The 18,290-nt window shown below is 44.0% G+C and overlaps 1 protein-coding gene and 1 long non-coding RNA gene across 2 annotated transcripts in view; one reads left to right on the top strand and one right to left on the bottom strand.

The window, feature by feature from the left end:
* The window catches only part of LOC136521455 (uncharacterized), a 178,945-nt gene that overhangs the window by 93,530 nt on the left and 67,125 nt on the right, over positions 1-18,290 (top strand). The window lies entirely within an intron of this gene.
* On the bottom strand, positions 6,634-8,571 carry LOC136523054 (uncharacterized). Its single transcript, XR_010776078.1, has 3 exons — positions 7,938-8,571; positions 7,123-7,446; positions 6,634-7,012 (listed from the first exon to the last, which is right to left on the bottom strand). It is a non-coding gene; the product is annotated as an uncharacterized lncRNA (long non-coding RNA).

Here is an 18,290-nt window from a genome sequence, read left to right as displayed (position 1 = left end):
ATGAAAGTGCGGTAAAACTTGCAAATAATCCGGTTCAACACTCTCGCACCAAGCACATAGATATCCGCCATCACTTTCTTAGAGATCATGTTGCTAAAAATGATATATCACTAGAAGGTGTGAGGACCAAGGATCAATTGGTGGATATCTTCACTAAACCGCTAGATGAGGCAACATTTTGTAGATCGCAGAATAAGCTCAATGTTCTTGATTTTAGTAACTTCACTAAAAAATGAGCTTGTGTTGTCCCTTGCATTGCATTGTAATATACAACATGTTTAATGTTTTGTAATGCACATAGGGCTTGTCTAACATGGTTAAGATAACCGCCGAAAAGCGTGTGAAGAAGCTTAACCTTGTATCAAACTTGACAAGCAATTAGATTTATTTTTCAAGTATTGCATTGCATATGCATGATTGTTGTTTGTCATTTGTCTTCAATTGCCCTCTTATTGCCTATTTTCTTAAAAAGAATTATAGCCTACGGCAAAATATTTTGAAAAACTTGAGGGTTTGAGAGAGGTCACTCATATCAGTCCCAATTGATGTTTATTTGGATCTTATTCAAGTTGGGACTTGATTGGAAACAGGCAGCACAAAGGACTTTGAAGATTCGCTAGAAAAGGAGTGATCAGACGCTGCATCGGACTCTGATGTCCAGCGTCCGATCAGTTCACAGGAGGTGAACAGCTGCCGAGGAGTGACCGGACGCTGAAACAGTGTTTTCCCATTGTCCGGTCATATGGAGCTTCAGCGTCCGGTCGAGCAAGAAGGCGTCAAGGCAAGGTGACCAGACTCTAGCTGCGTCCGGTCGGTGTCCACCGAACGCGTTCGGTCGTGATTCCAAAGGATTTGGACCTCTCTGGAATCGACCGGACACTGGGTGGCAGCGTCCGGTCGCTGCCACCGGAGCATCCGGTCAATAGGAATCGTGCGGGACTCAGTTTCTTTTCTCCGTTTCCTTTTTTGACTCGCTGGGGGCCACTATTTTATCACGATGTTTGATCCTAAATCACATCCGCCATCATCGCCGCTGCGCCTGCTCCCGTGCCCTAGCGCCCCACTTCCTGTGCTCTTGTGCCCGAGCTGCCGCATCGCCGAGCCACCGCACCTCCGTGCATCCCGTGTCCACGCTCGCACAGCTCCCGTGCCTCGCCAGCAGCGCCGCCGCGCCCCGCGTCGCCATCTCCGCGCGCCGCCTTCGCTGCTTCCCGCGCCTCGCCAGCAGCGCCGCCATGCCCCACGATGCTGTCTCCGCACGCCGCCTGCTGCCCCACGTGTCGTCCAGTGCTCCAGCACCGCCACAGAGCCAGCCACCGAGCGCCATAACCCTAGCTCATGCCAGTACCTCCCCTGCCACTTTTCTCCACGCGACAGTGCCGTCATTGCATCCTCCGTCGCCAATCGTCGTCGCATTGCAACCCTAATCAGTCGCCGACCTGGTGGTTCCCCGCGTGTCGCTTCTTTTCTCTTCTCGGGTCACTGGTTCGTAAGGTAGCAAGCCCCCGTTTCAATTTCATACCTAATTGCTTGCTTTCTTAGGGTTTCGTATCTCTAGATGAGTAATTAAAATTATTTGTATATCCTATCTATTCTATCGTGCAGCGAGTCAGTGTCGTTGAGATCGTGTTTGCAGTTGTCAGTCAACTCGGGGCCAAGCTCACGAGTATGGATCGAGGCCAAGCCTCGGAAGTGATAGTCGGCAGTTGTCTCTTGTCAGCGGCAATTGTTCTCTTCAGATCCAACCAATGGTTCGCGTCAAGAATGTTGGGGGCGGCCCGGGTGATGAGGATCCGAGGCGTTCACCTCGCTTGCCTGCAGATCCTAAAGGCAAGGCGACGAAGAAGACTGCAACAAAGAAGTGGAAGTACCCAGATGCAGAGACAGCTAGAGCAGCCGTAGTTGTAGAGGCCGTAGAGCGTGCCGAGAGAGGAGGTGCTCGCAGTGGAGTCCGGATTGCAGATCAACTTTCACCAGCAGCAAGGGCTACACTTGAGTGGGTTGAGCGCCTTCATGGTGGTCCACCTGGGACTCTCATGATTGGAGGACGATGTGATGTCATCGATGAGGATCAGCCTCAGGGGGAGTCACAGCAGTAGGCACCGTCAGTAGAGCAGACTCAGGAGGGACAGCAGGCCGAGGAGACCAAGCAGGCACCTCAGCCATAGCTTCGCCGCTCTGGTCGTACCCGTGCTCCAGTCACGCCAAGGGCAGATACATAGCAGAGGGGTTCTCGTCCACCGCCTAGACCACAGGGTCCACCTCCTGTGACACACTTGGACTTGAAGGCCGCCACGGCCAAGCAGGTGTAGCAGCTTAGGTTTGTGGAGTTTGAGCAGTGGTTCCCACCAAGGAGGGATGACAAAGCATTAGAGGACTTCTACACACCACTCCAAGAGGATTTCTACAAATGCATATCTTAACAGTGGAGCTGTACTCAGACCTCAGAGGGTGTGCCACATTGAGTCTATAGTTGCAGCAGTTGGAGAGCACATTCGCCCCTACCTTACATATCTGCTAGGGCTGACAGACTTGATTGGACAGATAGGATTATATGTTCCATCTTAGGTCCGTCAGTTCTATGCTACTCTATGGATTGACCCGCAGCACAGATATATTCACTTTGCATTCAGAGGTAGAGACTACAGGCTGACGAGCACTAGGGTCAGGGAGAAACTGAGGCTTTAGGAGCAGCATATTAGGTTACATGATGTTTGCTATGGACAGACAGCGCCTCCCAGACGCCCTCATGGCAGTATGGTGCCTCCCACAAATTTGGTTCGCCACTGCTTCAAAGAGCCTTTTGGCGAGGGGTCGAGCAGGACTCCCAGTGATCGCACTCCTATAGCTAGAGTGTTGGATGCCATTATGAGGACTTTGATTCCGAGGATGGGGTATCGCGAAGGCTTGACTCGCTTCCAGCTATGGCTTCTCAACTCCCTGATGCAGCAGACCGTATTTGACATTTGGGATCTCCTTCTTTCAGAGATGAAGGATACTATTGCTGAGGGATTCAGGGGTCATCGACAATTGCCCTATGCCCATTGGATCACATTTCTTATTCATAGGGCAGTTATAGTGAGGTTGCCTGAGATGATAGCTGAGTACAGTGGTGCTACTACAGAGTTCCCTACATATAACCTGACTCAGATGATCCGCTATAGTACACCATAGGCACCTAGTCAGCCGCGTCGTCGTCTAGATGTACCAAAAACTATAGCCCAGCAAGATGCTATTATCAGGGGTATTGCAACTACTAAGGAGGAGCAGCTTGCTCAGCAGAAGGGGATGGTCGAGAGTGACCCCAGTGACAGCTCAGACGAGGACTACCGGGTCATTCCTTAGATGCCTACACGTAGACATGATCATGAGGCCGGTAGCTCCAGTTTAGCTCCACCTACATAGTAGACAGACCCCGCTTTACTTGCTATACTTGAGCGGATGAGGCAGGATCAAGCACGCTAGGCTCAGGAGACTGCTGCCACTTTTGCATAGTTCCAGACTCGGCAGGACGAGTTTTAGCGACAGCAGCTAGCTATTCAGCAGCAGACGCAGGCTCTACAGCAGCAGCAGCAGGCCATGCATCAGCAGTAGATCCTCATGCAGCAGCAGCTACTTGGATTTATGCAACATGTAGTGACAGCAATTGGGGCTCCACCACCACAGCCTTTGCCCCAGCTTGGTCAGCCCGCCACTACTTCAATGACTCTAGTGTTATAGCCTAGTGGGCTTTAGAGTTAGGGACAGCCACCAGCACAGTTTGCTTCACCAATAGAGCAGGTGTCCCAGTATTTTGCTTCGTCAGTGATAGCCCTGCAGTTCACACCTCTTCAGACGGGCTTCACACCGGCTAAGACGCCCTCGCTGCTAGTGCTAGAGACTACAGTGTCCAAGAGCCTTGGTGCATCCTTTAGTGAGTTGACAGGGCAGCCTGCTCCTCCATACTTGCATGTCCCAAGTCCTTCTATTGTTGCACCTATTACCGGGACTACAGAGACGCTCTCTTCATCTGTGGCATCATCAGAGCCAGCTGCTCCAGTCATACCAGCACAGCCTACAGCAGCTCCTGTTCCTGATCCGACTCAGACCGCTTCAGCATCGCTTCCAGCTATAGAGGGTCAGACTGCTCAGAGCTCAGGGTCAGATGATGATGGTGCCTAGTTCCAGCTTGCTCCTCGCACCTCAGCGCTCGGCTCGTCCGCTGCCGTCCCACCGACCGACCCTTAGATTTTGGTGTTTGACGCCAAAGGGGGAGAGGGTTCGAGTATGATAGTCTTAGGGGGAGCGACTATTTAGGGAGAGCTCAGCTTACTTGGTAGCTTATTATCTAGTACATTTGGAGTTTTATGTGTGATACACTTTCATGCATTCGTCATGTGTTTACTTCTATGCATTAAACTATATCTATGTGATAGTGATATCTACGTGATCGTGATATGTGACATGTGTGCTCTCTACTTTGAATCTTTTATGTCATATCACTTGTGCTATGCTCTTTTGCTTTGCTTCCGCATTTTACTCCGATGCAAATGAGCTTCATTACTTGTACTCATGCTTATTTCATATCTTTTGAGTACATCATGTTGGCTTGGGTCTATAAGCTTGCCTAACACTTTTGTTCTTATTGCCAAAAGCTTATATGAACCAAGCATGTTAAAAACCTCATCTTTTTCACATGCTCGAGGTGGTATTGTCATCAATCACCAAAAAGGGAGAGATTGAAAGCATCTAGGCCCCTAGTTGGGTTTCCGTGATTAATGACAATACGTGATTACTGTGACTAACATGTGTTTTGCAGAGGCAATTAAGTTAGGTCACGGTAATGGAGATCGATTGGGCTATCATGATGGTCATGCCCCTACGATGGAAATCATTTCGGTTTTCAAAGGATGGACGACAAGGTTAAGGATGGACTAGTTCTAAGTGTCAATTGCAGTTGGAGTGACACTTAGAGTAGTTTAGAACTTTGTTTTTTCCTTTGGCCGTACTATTAAGGGGGTACGGATGGGTAGCTTAACCTAGGTGAGTCTAGTGGGTTAGGTGTGGTGCACACTTGCTTAAACTAGCGCTAGGTAGCTCCAAAATAGTCCTTAGATCCAATGGAGCAAACTTCATTCACATATGATCAAAAGTTAAAAGTGAATGGAGGGTCAAATACTGACCGGACGCTGGCTCCGGTGTGACCGAACGCTGGCTCAAAGTCTGGTCAGTTCATTTGATCAAGGTGAAGTCGTTTGGAAGTGACCGGACGCTGAGGGCCAGCGTCCGGTCGACATCAGTAAGGTTCCAGTGAGAGTAAATTGCGACCGGACGCGTCCGGTCACACTGTAAACACTGGAGTTCGGGGTAAACTGACCGGCGCGTCCGGTCAATATGACCGGAGCATCCGGTCACCCCGTAGAGGCACATAACGGTTCATTTTTCAGTCCATGTTATAAATACCACCTCCACTCGTGTGTGGAGGTACTTTTGCTCATTCCAACAGCTGAGAAACACGTTTGAGAGTGCCAAGAAGAGCAAGGTCCTAGTGAGGTCATTGAGATTTGAGAATCCCAAAGAGAGCCCTCATTAGTGAAGCAAGAGTAGCAAAGTGTACATCCATCCTTCTCATTAGGCTTGTCGTGGTCAAGTGAGAGTTCGTACTTGTTACTCTTGGTGATCGCCATCACCTAGACGGCTTGGTGGTGATTGGGAGTTTGGTGATCATCCGGCGGAGCTTGTGGGTGACCCAACTCAAGTTGTGAGCGGTTGTGGGTGATTCACCGCGACGGAGTGTCAAAGAATCAACCTGTAGAGAGCACTTGATCCTTGGGCGGATCAAGGGGGAGCTACACCCTTGCGCGGGTGCTCCAACGAGGACTAGTGGGGAGTGGTGACTCTCCGATACCTCGGCAAAACATCGTCGCTTTCCTTCTCTCTTTACTTTAAGCATTTACTTTGAGCAATTCATTACTTGTCATTTACATTCCTAGAATTGCCATGCTAGAGTAGGATTGGAACTTAGAGTGCTAAACTTTTGTGTGTTAGATCAATAGAAACACTTTCTAGGCACAATGGGCTAATTGGGCTAATCATAGGTTTTGATTATTGCAAAGAAATTTGTAATTAGCCCAATTCAACCCCCCTCTTGGGCATCTTGATCCTTTCGATGCTTCCTAGCTAGCCACTTTGCTCCGACCATTCTCCCTACTGCAGACCGAATGAAGGTCTCAATGATTAACACCTAGCATCTCTCTCTCCTTATCTATAGAAACACTTAATCCTAGTTCCGTACCATTATGTTTTTCTTCAGGGTGTCAATATAGCCGTACATGGTGTAGAACAGTCTTTCTTGTCAGAGGTAAATCCCACATGAAGTGATTTTAAATAGATTAACCACCATAAAAAGTCATGGATAGACATGACTTCTGTCATATAGTAAAGAACAACCATAGAAGGCAGACTACATCCATGGATAGGCAAGCATTAGAAGACCAATTCATCAGAATGGTCTGCTGCACTCTTCACTCGTGCTTACTGCTTAGTACTACAACAAAATCTCTTGCATAACCACTGCAAGTCTATTAAGTAGCAGCATAAGCCTCTCTACAAATAGACCCAATTATCTGAAACCACCAATTTTGGCATAGGAGCCCATATTCAGCATCCAATGCATGGATCCACCAATTTATTTTCTTAATAGTTAATAATGAAATAGAGACAATAAAAAACATAATTCAGTGTTACTATTTATAGCGGTGTCAACCTCCTCGCTAGAGAGACTTAGAACATGCTAAGCTAGAGGTAGCATCACCTTTTTTTTAGTATGCCACAACTGACAAAACCAACCAGTAATAATTAACCAATTAGTTTGCAGCTAAGTTTTGAAGCACAACTACACAGCAAAATTGGAATTCAGTGGACATAACCGATCACTGACAAAATCTCTACTATAAGGATCTAGTGGACATACCCGATCAACAAACATGCTATCCTTTGTGTTGCTCTTAAACAGGGTTAATTGGAATTCTTCCTGCAGATAATTACGTCAAAGCCCAAGGAGAGATCAGACATCATGGCTTCATGGAAATAAAACTGCTATTCACTGCCACTTCACACTCAAAATTAGTATAACTTACAGACCTTATTAATCAAGGCATCATCAACCACAGCGCTGCTAATCTTCTTGAACAGCTCATACAGAGCCTCATCGTGAACTGCAAAACATCGAGTTCTATCATATTCTACAAAAGTGACATCAACACAAGTTCCATCTAGACAGCAGAACTTTTGTACTGCAATACTCCTAATATCAGTCCGATCAAGCCATCTTCCCCTAAAATACAGTGCACTGCCAATAACAAGTCATGTATTCTGGTCAATTAATCCATCCGGAATGAGCTAGATAACAGTACCTTTTGTGGATTCTTTGACCTACATGTTAATTTACTTAGCAGCATCTTCGGGCTTGAAAGTCAATAGAAAAGAAAATGTGTGAATTTCAGAATTAAGAATTTCAAAAGAAAAATCATAGAAACAACAACATACATCACATGGTTGCAGTTTGCTACTAAAAAAATAGAACAACTGAAATGGTAATTCTTTAGTCTTACAGATACACCATAGTTTTATTTCTTTTACAGCAATAAAGGTAGATAGTGGTCATATTAGTCATCACAAGATCTCCAATGCACATTACCATTTCTAGCAGATCAAAGAGATAAAGAGAAAAGGGTGCATAGGCAGATCAGCAGAACAAACAACATTAGAAACGATTGATACTACTTGGATCAATCTAGTCAAATACCATCTATAAAAGAAACTTAGTGAAGAATTGCAGTAAAATCAAACAACAATTAAGATGTTCTGCTACAGTGACGCCTAGAAGAAACGTATTGTCGAGCACCTAATAAGCATAAGCCTATAGTAGTAAGCAGGAACGGCAGAATATGTCACACCTTGTTAACCGCGCCGTGGAGCTGTACACACTATGGGTGGCGGCATCCTCATCCTAGGATTCTGGGTGGTCTCCGGCCACCAGCCCCCGAACCCGCACCTCCCACCGCTGTGCGCCGCCCCACCCAGCCGTCGCCGGCCTATGCAGGCACAGCACTTGCGTCGCTCGGCCGAGCGGGACCGGCCTGGCCTCGGCACAGGCCCGGCACAGCACGCCGCCGGTGGCGGCCTCCAAAGCCCCGGGGCCGAGGCCGCAGCCCCGCATCTCCCGTTGCAAGCACTCACCACCGTAGGTCCGTTTTCTCTCCACGCCTCCCGGCATCAGAGGCATGTCAGATGGAAGCGGTGGTTGGAGGATGTCCATTTTGGAGATCTCGCGCTCACGCCTTGCAGAAGGCGCAGGATTCACGGCGGCCTCCCAATTGGCGGCGTCCACGGGGTTCTTTGGCGGTGTCGCTGCCATCCTCTCCTCCCCGACTGCCGGCTCCCTTCCCCTTCACTGTCGACGGTGAGGACTCCCCATTGCGCTCCCTCGTGTGGCCTCGCGGGGCAATCCGAGGAGGCGCGGGGTATAGGGTTTTGGGGGATGGTTTTGCGGTGCGGAGGCGGCGTAGGTCTCGTTGTGGCAGCGTTGGCTTGAGGAAGGGGAGGAGCGGCGGCACGAATGGGGTGAGGGATGGGAATCCAACCTGTGCGGTGTGGTGTGCGGGGGGCACGGGGGCGGGCGGGCGTTGGATCGCATGCAGGCATACCGATGTAGTGCTTGCGGGATCGCACGGGGAGGGCAGGAAGGTGAGGCAAAGTTTTTATCGCACCAAAACGGTGTCTCCTCTTTAGTCGTTTTAGTCGTGGGATAAGAGATATTGGAGATTTTGTTCTTCATAAAATTGACATCAACAACTTGGTAATGAAATAAAGAGTCAAGGCTCAAGAATGAAGTTCTCATAAAAAAAATTGTTCTCTTAATAAAAGGTACCTCAACAACTTGGTAATGAAATTTTCATAGGGAAGAGTCATCAAGAATGTTAAGGCCCATGATGAAAAGAAAAAACAACGAAACCAGACCTCGGACGAGCGCGGGCAAAAATTCATACATGCTCACGGGGACAGGGAAAAAAAAGAACGCTCGCACGAACACGGAAATAAAAGGGACACGCTAGGACGGAGACACTCACGTATCTCGGACGGATTTAGAAAACAGATAACGGCACGCATGCATTGTGGGTTCGGACGAACACGAAAAAACAAAGAAAGTCGCCTGGGCTTAACCGAGAAATTCCTGAAAAGAAAAAAAACAAAATTAAGAAACTCTTCTTAGTTTAATGTTAGGGCAAGATTTTTTTTTTAAATTTCTACTTTAATCATTTTCTATTTGGACTAAGATTCCCCTTAGTGAGAAGTTTTTCTATTTGGACTAAGATTCTTACCCATCTTACTCATGATCAGATAGATCTATTTGGATTAGAATTCGTAACTATCCAGGTTAAGGTTGACACAATATCAAACCATTTTTGTGGACCCACCATCATTTCTCATTCCGATGCCTACTGCCTTCAGTAATTGAGCCACAAGTGCTAGGAAATGACCGAGCACTGCAGTCTTCAGACCCTCTTTCTGAGCCATGGTTGTGACCTTGTCAATACCAGATATTTTGTTAGCACTAAAGATACCAGAAACAAGAAGCCCGCTTGAGTCCCCAACCTCATCATGCTGTTGAAAAACTAAAAAAAGAAAAGAGATTTTTACACTAACAGAGCCAATCACATCTACGAATATATGAGAATTTGAGTAGCAGCCATGGTCCCACTGATTAGTTACAACCTACCCCTGTACTGAAACAATTTGACTCGTTCTACAGAGACAAATCGACGAAGCAAAGCATGCCACTGTGAAGAAACTCCATAAATAAAAAATTGTACAATAACAACCATTACTACCGAAGCACTCCACTAATGATCACAACGCTGAAAAGTTGTGCAAATTTTACGTCAGTAAATCCAATCGCATTCAACAATATGCTGAAATTTAGCACCCGGCCATGTTGCCAGTGATGAACTGATGATAAACAAAATCGATAAAGGTGGGTATAGAACGACGATAACCAAACAAAATATAGCCACGATTAGCAGAAAATTCACGAGGACTAACCCACTCGCTGCCGTTGGCAGGAACGACATCCATGTGCATGCCGACGAAGGAATGGTTGGGTAATTAGAGCATTCCAAGAATACCCAATAATTTCTTCCTAAAAATATGGTGTTTTCTAACTCCTAAAAAAGTATTGGAAGAAATAAATAAGACCATCTCCAACAGTTTACAATAATTCACTCCTTGCATCTGCATTGCCACCGCTGACCTGCACAGTTCTACCGACCCGGGCCAGCCCCTAGCCGGCGGCAGCCAGCCACCAGGGCACCCTAGCCGGCCGCCAGTGCTTCCCAACCGGCAGCCTGCCTCGCCCAGCTGCCATGAGGAGGCCACAGCCGGCCGCTAGCCTCTCCTGGCCGGCCACAGCTGGCTGGGAGCGTCTTCCGACTGGCCACGGCGGCGGGATAAGGCACGAAGAAGAAGGCCCATGGGAAAACTCAGCGCGAAGAAGGAGACTGTGCGAGGAAACTTAGATACAAGCGACCTAGAGTCTGCGCATCTTTACGCATGTGGGGTTTTTTTTTCAAGTGTTAAAAGATTGGGAGGTGAGTTTGGGAGTTGTCGGAGATGAGCTTTTTTTCATTTTTGCCAAAAATCATGGATTGGGAAGGTTTATTGGGTACCGTTGGAGATGCTCTTAGTTGGGTGGATTTTAGTAAAGGATTAAAACCTTTATCCTGTTAGGAGTGACCGTGTTATGCTGGTTGCTTTGGTTACACAGAAATGGTTTATTGTTTGAAAAATATATACTCCCTCCGTTCCTTAATATAAGCCATATAGATTTCTAAAGAAAATTCCAAAATATAGGTACGTATCAGCTCCCACCGTACATAGCACATGCCCCAACCAATCGCTTAGATTTAGGAAGCAATCTGATTGGGAGAGAGAAGATGGCCTGATTTTTCTTTTTTCCTCGGTCTCACATCCTTCCACAAGCCGTGCGTTAATATTAGTGCTAAAAACTATATGGCTTATATTAAGGAACGGAGGGAGTATTATTCTTCCTTTGCAAGTTATACATTCAATCATCCACTGGCTCTATATTTAGCCTATTCTTCATAAATTGGATTCACAAGGGTTTAGTTATGGTGGCTTCGCAACCGTTGCTGCTAGTGGCTAATTAAGGACTTCTTTTTTAGATATATCGGTGACGGACTAATATATGGATTGATGATCACTATAATGTTTTCTTCTTATTCTCTTTTTGTTGGCCATATGTGTTTCTTGTTAGGCAGAGCTTGGAAGAACTTCTTCAAAACCATGTATCAATATCAACTTGATGTAGTGCGCGCTACTGATTTTATCTCCTACAACTAAAAAAAATAAAACGTGGATATTTTTTGGTGCGACATCCTAACGTGGGTCCATCGTCCTGCCTGTTGCGTTCCCGCATCCTCGCTCCCACGCGTGGCCGTCCCTTGCGATATTTAGAGAGTCCATCTATCGTCCGTGCGAAAAAAAATCCGCATCCCCCTCACTCCCGATGCCTCCTACCCAGCGCTCGACTCTCCCACTCCCCCGACGCCTCCCCTCCCATGCGTGCGACGACTCCTCCATCTCTCCCCCACGAACGAGGCACCAACCCACCAGGCGAGAGCACCGGCCAAGGACACGAGGCCGCCCGCCGCCGGCCACCAGGGCGTAGGGCCCGTGCGCACTCTCTCTCTCTCGTGGCGACCGTAGACCATCGCGGTAGCCCTACGCCAGGTGCCCAGGTTCTCGTCAGGCCCTTCGCCATGTCTTCGCCGGACCCTTCGTCGGTGACGAGCAGCAACAGGTACGCCCACCCCTTCCCTGCTCTCCTTTCTGTGCGAAGCCGAGGACCCAAACCCTTACTTAAGCTATTTGGTGTACTTAGATCTGATCTAATATCAAGCCTACCAAATTCGATTTTGTTACAAAAGTTATCAAGTGTGCATATGTCCATCGTGTCCTTTTACTGGATCCGTCCCTACCGTTGGTCTTGTTTTTGTTGATTTGCTCTGTAGTGATGGAGGGTTTAGGGAGGAACTAACTTGCTAATCCAGCATAAGCAATTGGATAGTTTGGTAAATCTACTGGCAGAGGCAAGTAGGTAATGATGCTATGAACCTTTCACTCAGTTTAATAATAGCAAAATTGCTGGTAATTTTGTCTCGTCGATATGTGATGCTCATAATTTCTATTGGTGTATTACTAATTACAGCTATAGTGATATATTATCCATAACAGTTAGGTTTGTCTATTGGTTCATAATTTCATATGGTATGATGACTCTTCTCAGGTTCTACCGCAAAGCATATAATGAACAGTTCTCAGGTATAACTACTGAGCAGGAGCCTGAATCATCGACTAATACTCCTGAGTGGGTGGCATCTGTTCTTAATGCTTCGTTCGAGATCGCCAGAATTGTTCAAGGACCTGGTGTCCTGCATCCATGGATTAGTTGTTGTATTGGCTAGTTTGCTTATTTCCCCTTTCTTTTGTTTCATTATGGATTTTTGAACTATGACTCCTTTAGTGCGGTGAGTTGCTACTTGTATTTTTAATTGACCACAAAACTACTTACTGCAACTTTTGATTCACGATCGAAGGCTCTTCTCACTTAAGCACCTCACCGTGCCCTGCTGGATATCCTCCTAGTATTGATTTTTTTTTCTTCCATCTCCTTCTTAGAGTTATGTTTCATGAACTCTATTTTATTTGTTTAAGACACAGTTAGTTGGCCATGTCAATACTAATTGCAAATGAGTATAATATTTGCAGCTTTGTTTTCAACTTAATTTGAGCTTAGGAAAAAAATAGAGCACTGGAAGTTTGATAAATTGCATATAATATATATCCTAATTGTTTGTGTGGTTTTCGTTAAGCACATTCCCATAGATGTTGTTATGTTATTAAATAAATTATATTGTGCTTGAACTATCATGTTTCAACAAAAATTACATGGATCATGCTTCTTACTGTTACTACGTCGGCTATGTGATATGACATTATAAGAAAGGCATTTTAGTTCTAACCAATACTCTATGTTTGTTCTTTGAATAATATTTGGAGTGTAGGTGGTGCCATTGGCAGCATATTCACTAAATGATGATCTAAAGGGATAGTAAATTTGCTCAATATAAGACAATCTGCCATACTACCATGACACATGTGTAGGGTCGAGATAGCGACTAGAGGGGGTGAATAGTCGTTACTAAAACTTAATCGCGTCGGCTAACCGAAATAAGTGTGGAATTAAAACTATCGGTATAGCCAAGACTACACCCCTCTATCTATGTTTTCTAGCACCTCGCTAAGATCCTAATTAAGAAACAAAGGTGCCGGGCTAGCTAGAGCTCACCTAACTAATTCTAGGAGCAAGGTCACACAAACCTATGCCACTAGTACCTTGATCACATGACTCAATGTCATGTCTCATGTGCAATAAGCTCCTTCATCATCACATATGTGAGCTTTGCAACATCTCCAAACCATTTTCACCTTCACGGCATATGTTGCTCACACACATGTACTTGTGGACTAATCACCTGTGTATCTCACATAAGCACAATTAGTCCACCTAGGGTTGTCACTCAATTACCAAAACCACACCAGGACCTTTCAATTTCTCCCTTTTTGGTAATTGATGACAACTCTACAAAGATATGAAAATTAAGCTCTTTTGGATTCATGTTGCTTGCCCAAGAAATTTTACCATGTGTAAATGATTTTGGACAAGTACCACAAACCCAAAATGGTAGTATTAGCTCCCCCTACATATGTGCTAGAGTGTTTGTTTTGAAGCTCACACATATGCATAGATTGAAATTGTGGGAGTAATTACTACTAAATGATGCTAAGGTGTATAGAGTAAACCTTTGAAGCGTGATACCAATCGGAGTTGCACCTTTAAGTTCATCCTTAGCACCATGGTTAGCTAGATATCACTTGGAAATAAAATCACTAGATACCTCGTGAGATCAACATTAAAACCAAGGTACTAGCATTACTTGAAAAGTATACCAAGTGTCTAGCTATCATCCTATGCATGCTAGTTTTCATTTCATCAATCAAATTCTACAACTAGCATACTTCACACAAGCATGCATATTGAATTTAAGAACTTATGCAATGCAAGCAAGCACATAAATATGCACATATCAAATGCAATCAATCAAAGTTCATGAGCTTGCTCCCCCTATTTGTGTGCTTCTCTTGTCCAAGAATTTTGATCCATCTCTTTTCTTCAATGTTGCTCCCTCTTTGTCCATGTCCATGTCCAACCTCTACTTCTTTGTTTCAATTTCTCCCAAAGCTTTCATATCTACAATCTCAATCTTAAAGCTTTCATATCTTTGTACAATCTCTCCCCCCTTGTCATCAATTTCCATAAAAGGTGTGCTTCTCATTGATGCAAAGGTATGCATTTGGGGTAGATGGTTGAGGCTTGAATCTTGCGTTTTTGATGGACATCACTTGATTGTTGGAAGGACACCACTAGAAGATACCACTTTTAACTTGTACCACTTGTATCTTGTGTAGGGCTTCTTGAGATACCACACATAGGATCTTTGATCTTGATATCAATTTGTGTGACACCTTCCCCTATGTGATAGCATGGGTCATCCATTTGATACACTTGAGCTCTTGTGAGTGAGGGATGCATTCTTCATTTGATGATCACTTAAAGTTGAGGATCACTTGTGGAACCATCGTCTTGCATGATTGATGCCATGTGTAGATGTGATACCACTTGAAAGAATCTTCTAGTATGGAACTACTTGTTGGATTTATCAATAAAAACCATTTCTTGAACATTTGCAATCTTCATGAGTACCACTTATAGGATATCACTTGTGAGTTGATCTAGACATCACTTGTACATTCTTGATGAAATACTTGAGTCTAGATACCACTTGTAACAAACAAAGTAGATATCCATTTGCATTGTTGTCTTGTGCTTGTACTCTTATCACTATCATGAGCTTCTATGGTTGACTTAAACTAAATTGATTTGCTTAAGCTTCCAAGTCCGGTTTGAACCAATGACAAGCTTCTTCACACCTCTTGCAAGGGTTATCTTGCCAATGTTGTACTTGGTAATTGGTTTTACTAGCTCATGAATAAATTCATATACTAACCACTAGATCAATTTATCATTCAAGCAATAGTGGTAGACTATGAATTTAAACATTTCATTTGTTATGCATGATCCTATGAAGCATGTACTATATGCACTAACCACATATTAGTAAGGGATGAAATGATCATGCACATTACAATGATACCTTTGCTATGTTGGAGTAGAGGATAGTCACATAGATTCCAATTCATTACTCCAATAGCAATGTGAAGTCCAATTATAAGCTTGGTGAAGACCAATAGATACTATTTTGAATTTCACTCTTCACCCATATGAAATGAATACCACTTATGATCAAGTGCACTTTCTTGTTGTGGTTGGCTTGCTTCTTCTTTTCATCTTTACTTGCGTGAGAGCATCAATTTGAGAATACTACTTGAAATATTATGACTAGCTCTCTTTTGGGTGTTGCTTGCTTTTCTTGATCAACCCTTTTGATTGCTTCAACTAAGCATCTCAAATGTTCATCGGATCACCACTTCTATGTTAGCCTTCCAAGTACCACACTTGGTTCACCAACACATAGGCAGCAAGCCCCTACACTAGGGAGAAGTGACCTCTCTCCAAGAACCATTCTTGACACTCACTTGAAATAACTTGATTGATTGATCCAAGTGATGGACTTAACTTGATGAGTAATCTTGATTCCTTCTTTAAGTCCTTTTCTTTCTACTTGTTTAAGTCCTTTTCTTTCTACCAAATGATCTCCAATCATCACTTAAACTTAAACTTCATCTTCAACTCGAGTTTGATCTTGATTTTCATCTTGAGTACCAAAAGTGTGCAAAGTACACTCCATAATCAAATAGCCTTGTACTCATATCTTGTCATGCTTTTAGATCATCTCAAAACCAACTTAGGTACCTCAATTACTCTTAAATATGTTTTCAATTTGAAGACCTTTCAATCAAAGTGAGTCTAGATCAATCCAACATTTGTCACTTTTCTGGCAGATTCTGTACCCTTCAAAGAAATAAGCATATCTCCCAAAGTACAAATCTAAATACCATGAAATTTGGTGTAGATGTGCTTCACTTAGTTATCTAGAAGTTGTAAAAATTTGAGCTTCATTTGACTTCTATATTGCTACCAGATTTCAATTATTCCACCACTGCTACATGCTGAAAACTGCTGCACTATAGCTGACAAGTTTCACTCCAAAACTAAGGCATCTCTTATCCAATTCTAATGAAATTTCTACAACATCTCATAACATAAGTCTAGAGCATGTACACCAATTTTCATGCCAATCCAATAAGTTTTGATCACTCAAACATGGCTAAGATCACAACTAGCTCAGATTTTCAATATAGGGCAGATTTCAATCACTTGAGCTATACTTCATCAAGTATGAATCAAACTTGAAACCAACTTGTTTGAATACTTTCACAAGACATAAATCCATTCAATCCACTTATTAAATGCCATCTCATGAATTTATCCAACACAAATCAATCCAAACTTGATTACTAAGCAATTATCCATTCAATCAACTTATAGCATTTATCCAATTCAATCAACTCATATGCACCCAAATGAAATGATCAACAAGAGATATACCTTGGTTAGCTCACGATCATCCAATTAGCAAGTTTCAACTCAAATATTTTTGCAAGCCATCAAATATTTCAATAATCACCCCAACTTGAATATGACACTTGTATATTGATAGCACTTGGACTTCACTCAATTTTCACTTGGCATTGGGTTTGGATGTGCACTAGGCTTCATATCTTGACTCAACATATGATGATCAATATGAAATCAATTGAATCAAGTCTCCAATGCCAATGGTACCTACAATCAATCATCCACTTTTTGATGGTACTCAAACAAGTTTGGGTCCTCTCAAGTTAGGAGCAACATACTTAGGCATAGCCTTAGTATGAGTAGCGGGATGTATTGCAATAGTAACCATAGAGGTACCATTACCATCCTTTCTAAGCACATTATTATCAACAATTGAAATAGGCTTAGAAATGTCATCTAAGGGACATGAATGTGCCATATGTCCCCTTTCCTGGCATGAGTAGCACTTTCTCTTTGCTTGAGCCTTTTCTTCCTTGCTCATGTTGTGCTTCTCATTGCCTTGCTTCTCCTTGTTTGCTTGAACCTTCTTCTCAAGCTTGTTTGGACAACCCGAAGCTAGGTGGCCCAATGTGTCACAATTAAAGCATCTCATGTGAGCAATCTTCTTCATTTTCTCTTCTTTGTTCTTGCTAACTTGCTTTGCATCTTGATTCATCCTTGGACGCATTGCTCTTTCTCTTGCTTTTCCACCCCTTCTAGTTTTCTTCTTCTTTATCATCAAATCACTACCATCTTCATGGTTGATCTTGACTTGCTCTTGGGGTGTCTTCTTTTGCTCAACTTGTGACTTTGGTTGTGGCTCTTCTAGTTGCTTCACCAATTGCTTGGTTGGGCACATTGAGATAAGATGACCCCAGGTGCGGCACTTTAAGCACTTCACATGCTTGAGCCTCTCTTCTTCTTTTATCTTCTTGAGCTTCTCAAGGTTAGGGCAACCATTTGCAAGGTGTCCTGCTTCATGACACCGGTAGCACATGGTATGAGAGAGCTTTCTTTGTTGTATCTTCTTCATCCTTCTTTCTCTCTTTCTTTCGTCCTTTGTCATCTCCTTCTTGAAGCCAAGGCCACACTTGTCACCATAGTTTCTTTGAGTCTTCAACATGTGCTCAAAGGTGACTTTTGAGTTGTAGCACCTCTCTAACTTGTTGCTCAAATTTTTCACTTCATTTTTGAGCTCATTGTTCTCCTTCAAAAGGTTAGTCTCACAAGATATAGAAGTAAAACAAGCATCGAATTGTGAAGAACATGACATTTCTAATAAATCATCACTAGAGGTGGATACATGCTTCTTGCCTACATCACAAGGGTTAGCAAAAATATGTGATTGATCAATTGACCCATGTGATGAGCTCTCACTAGTTTTAGTTTTTCCATTAGAAATCTCCATAGTGAGAAAAGCATGGTCTTGTACCAAGTTATCATGAGCAACACTAAGTTCCTCATGAGCCAATTTTAGCTCCTCATGTGAACAAGTAGTAACATAAAGTAGATGTTTTTGTTGTTCACATGT

This window comes from Miscanthus floridulus, chromosome 18, assembly GCF_019320115.1.
Source record: "Miscanthus floridulus cultivar M001 chromosome 18, ASM1932011v1, whole genome shotgun sequence".
Lineage (NCBI taxonomy): Eukaryota > Viridiplantae > Streptophyta > Magnoliopsida > Poales > Poaceae > Miscanthus > Miscanthus floridulus.
This window is presented reverse-complemented; position numbering and strand designations above follow the sequence as displayed.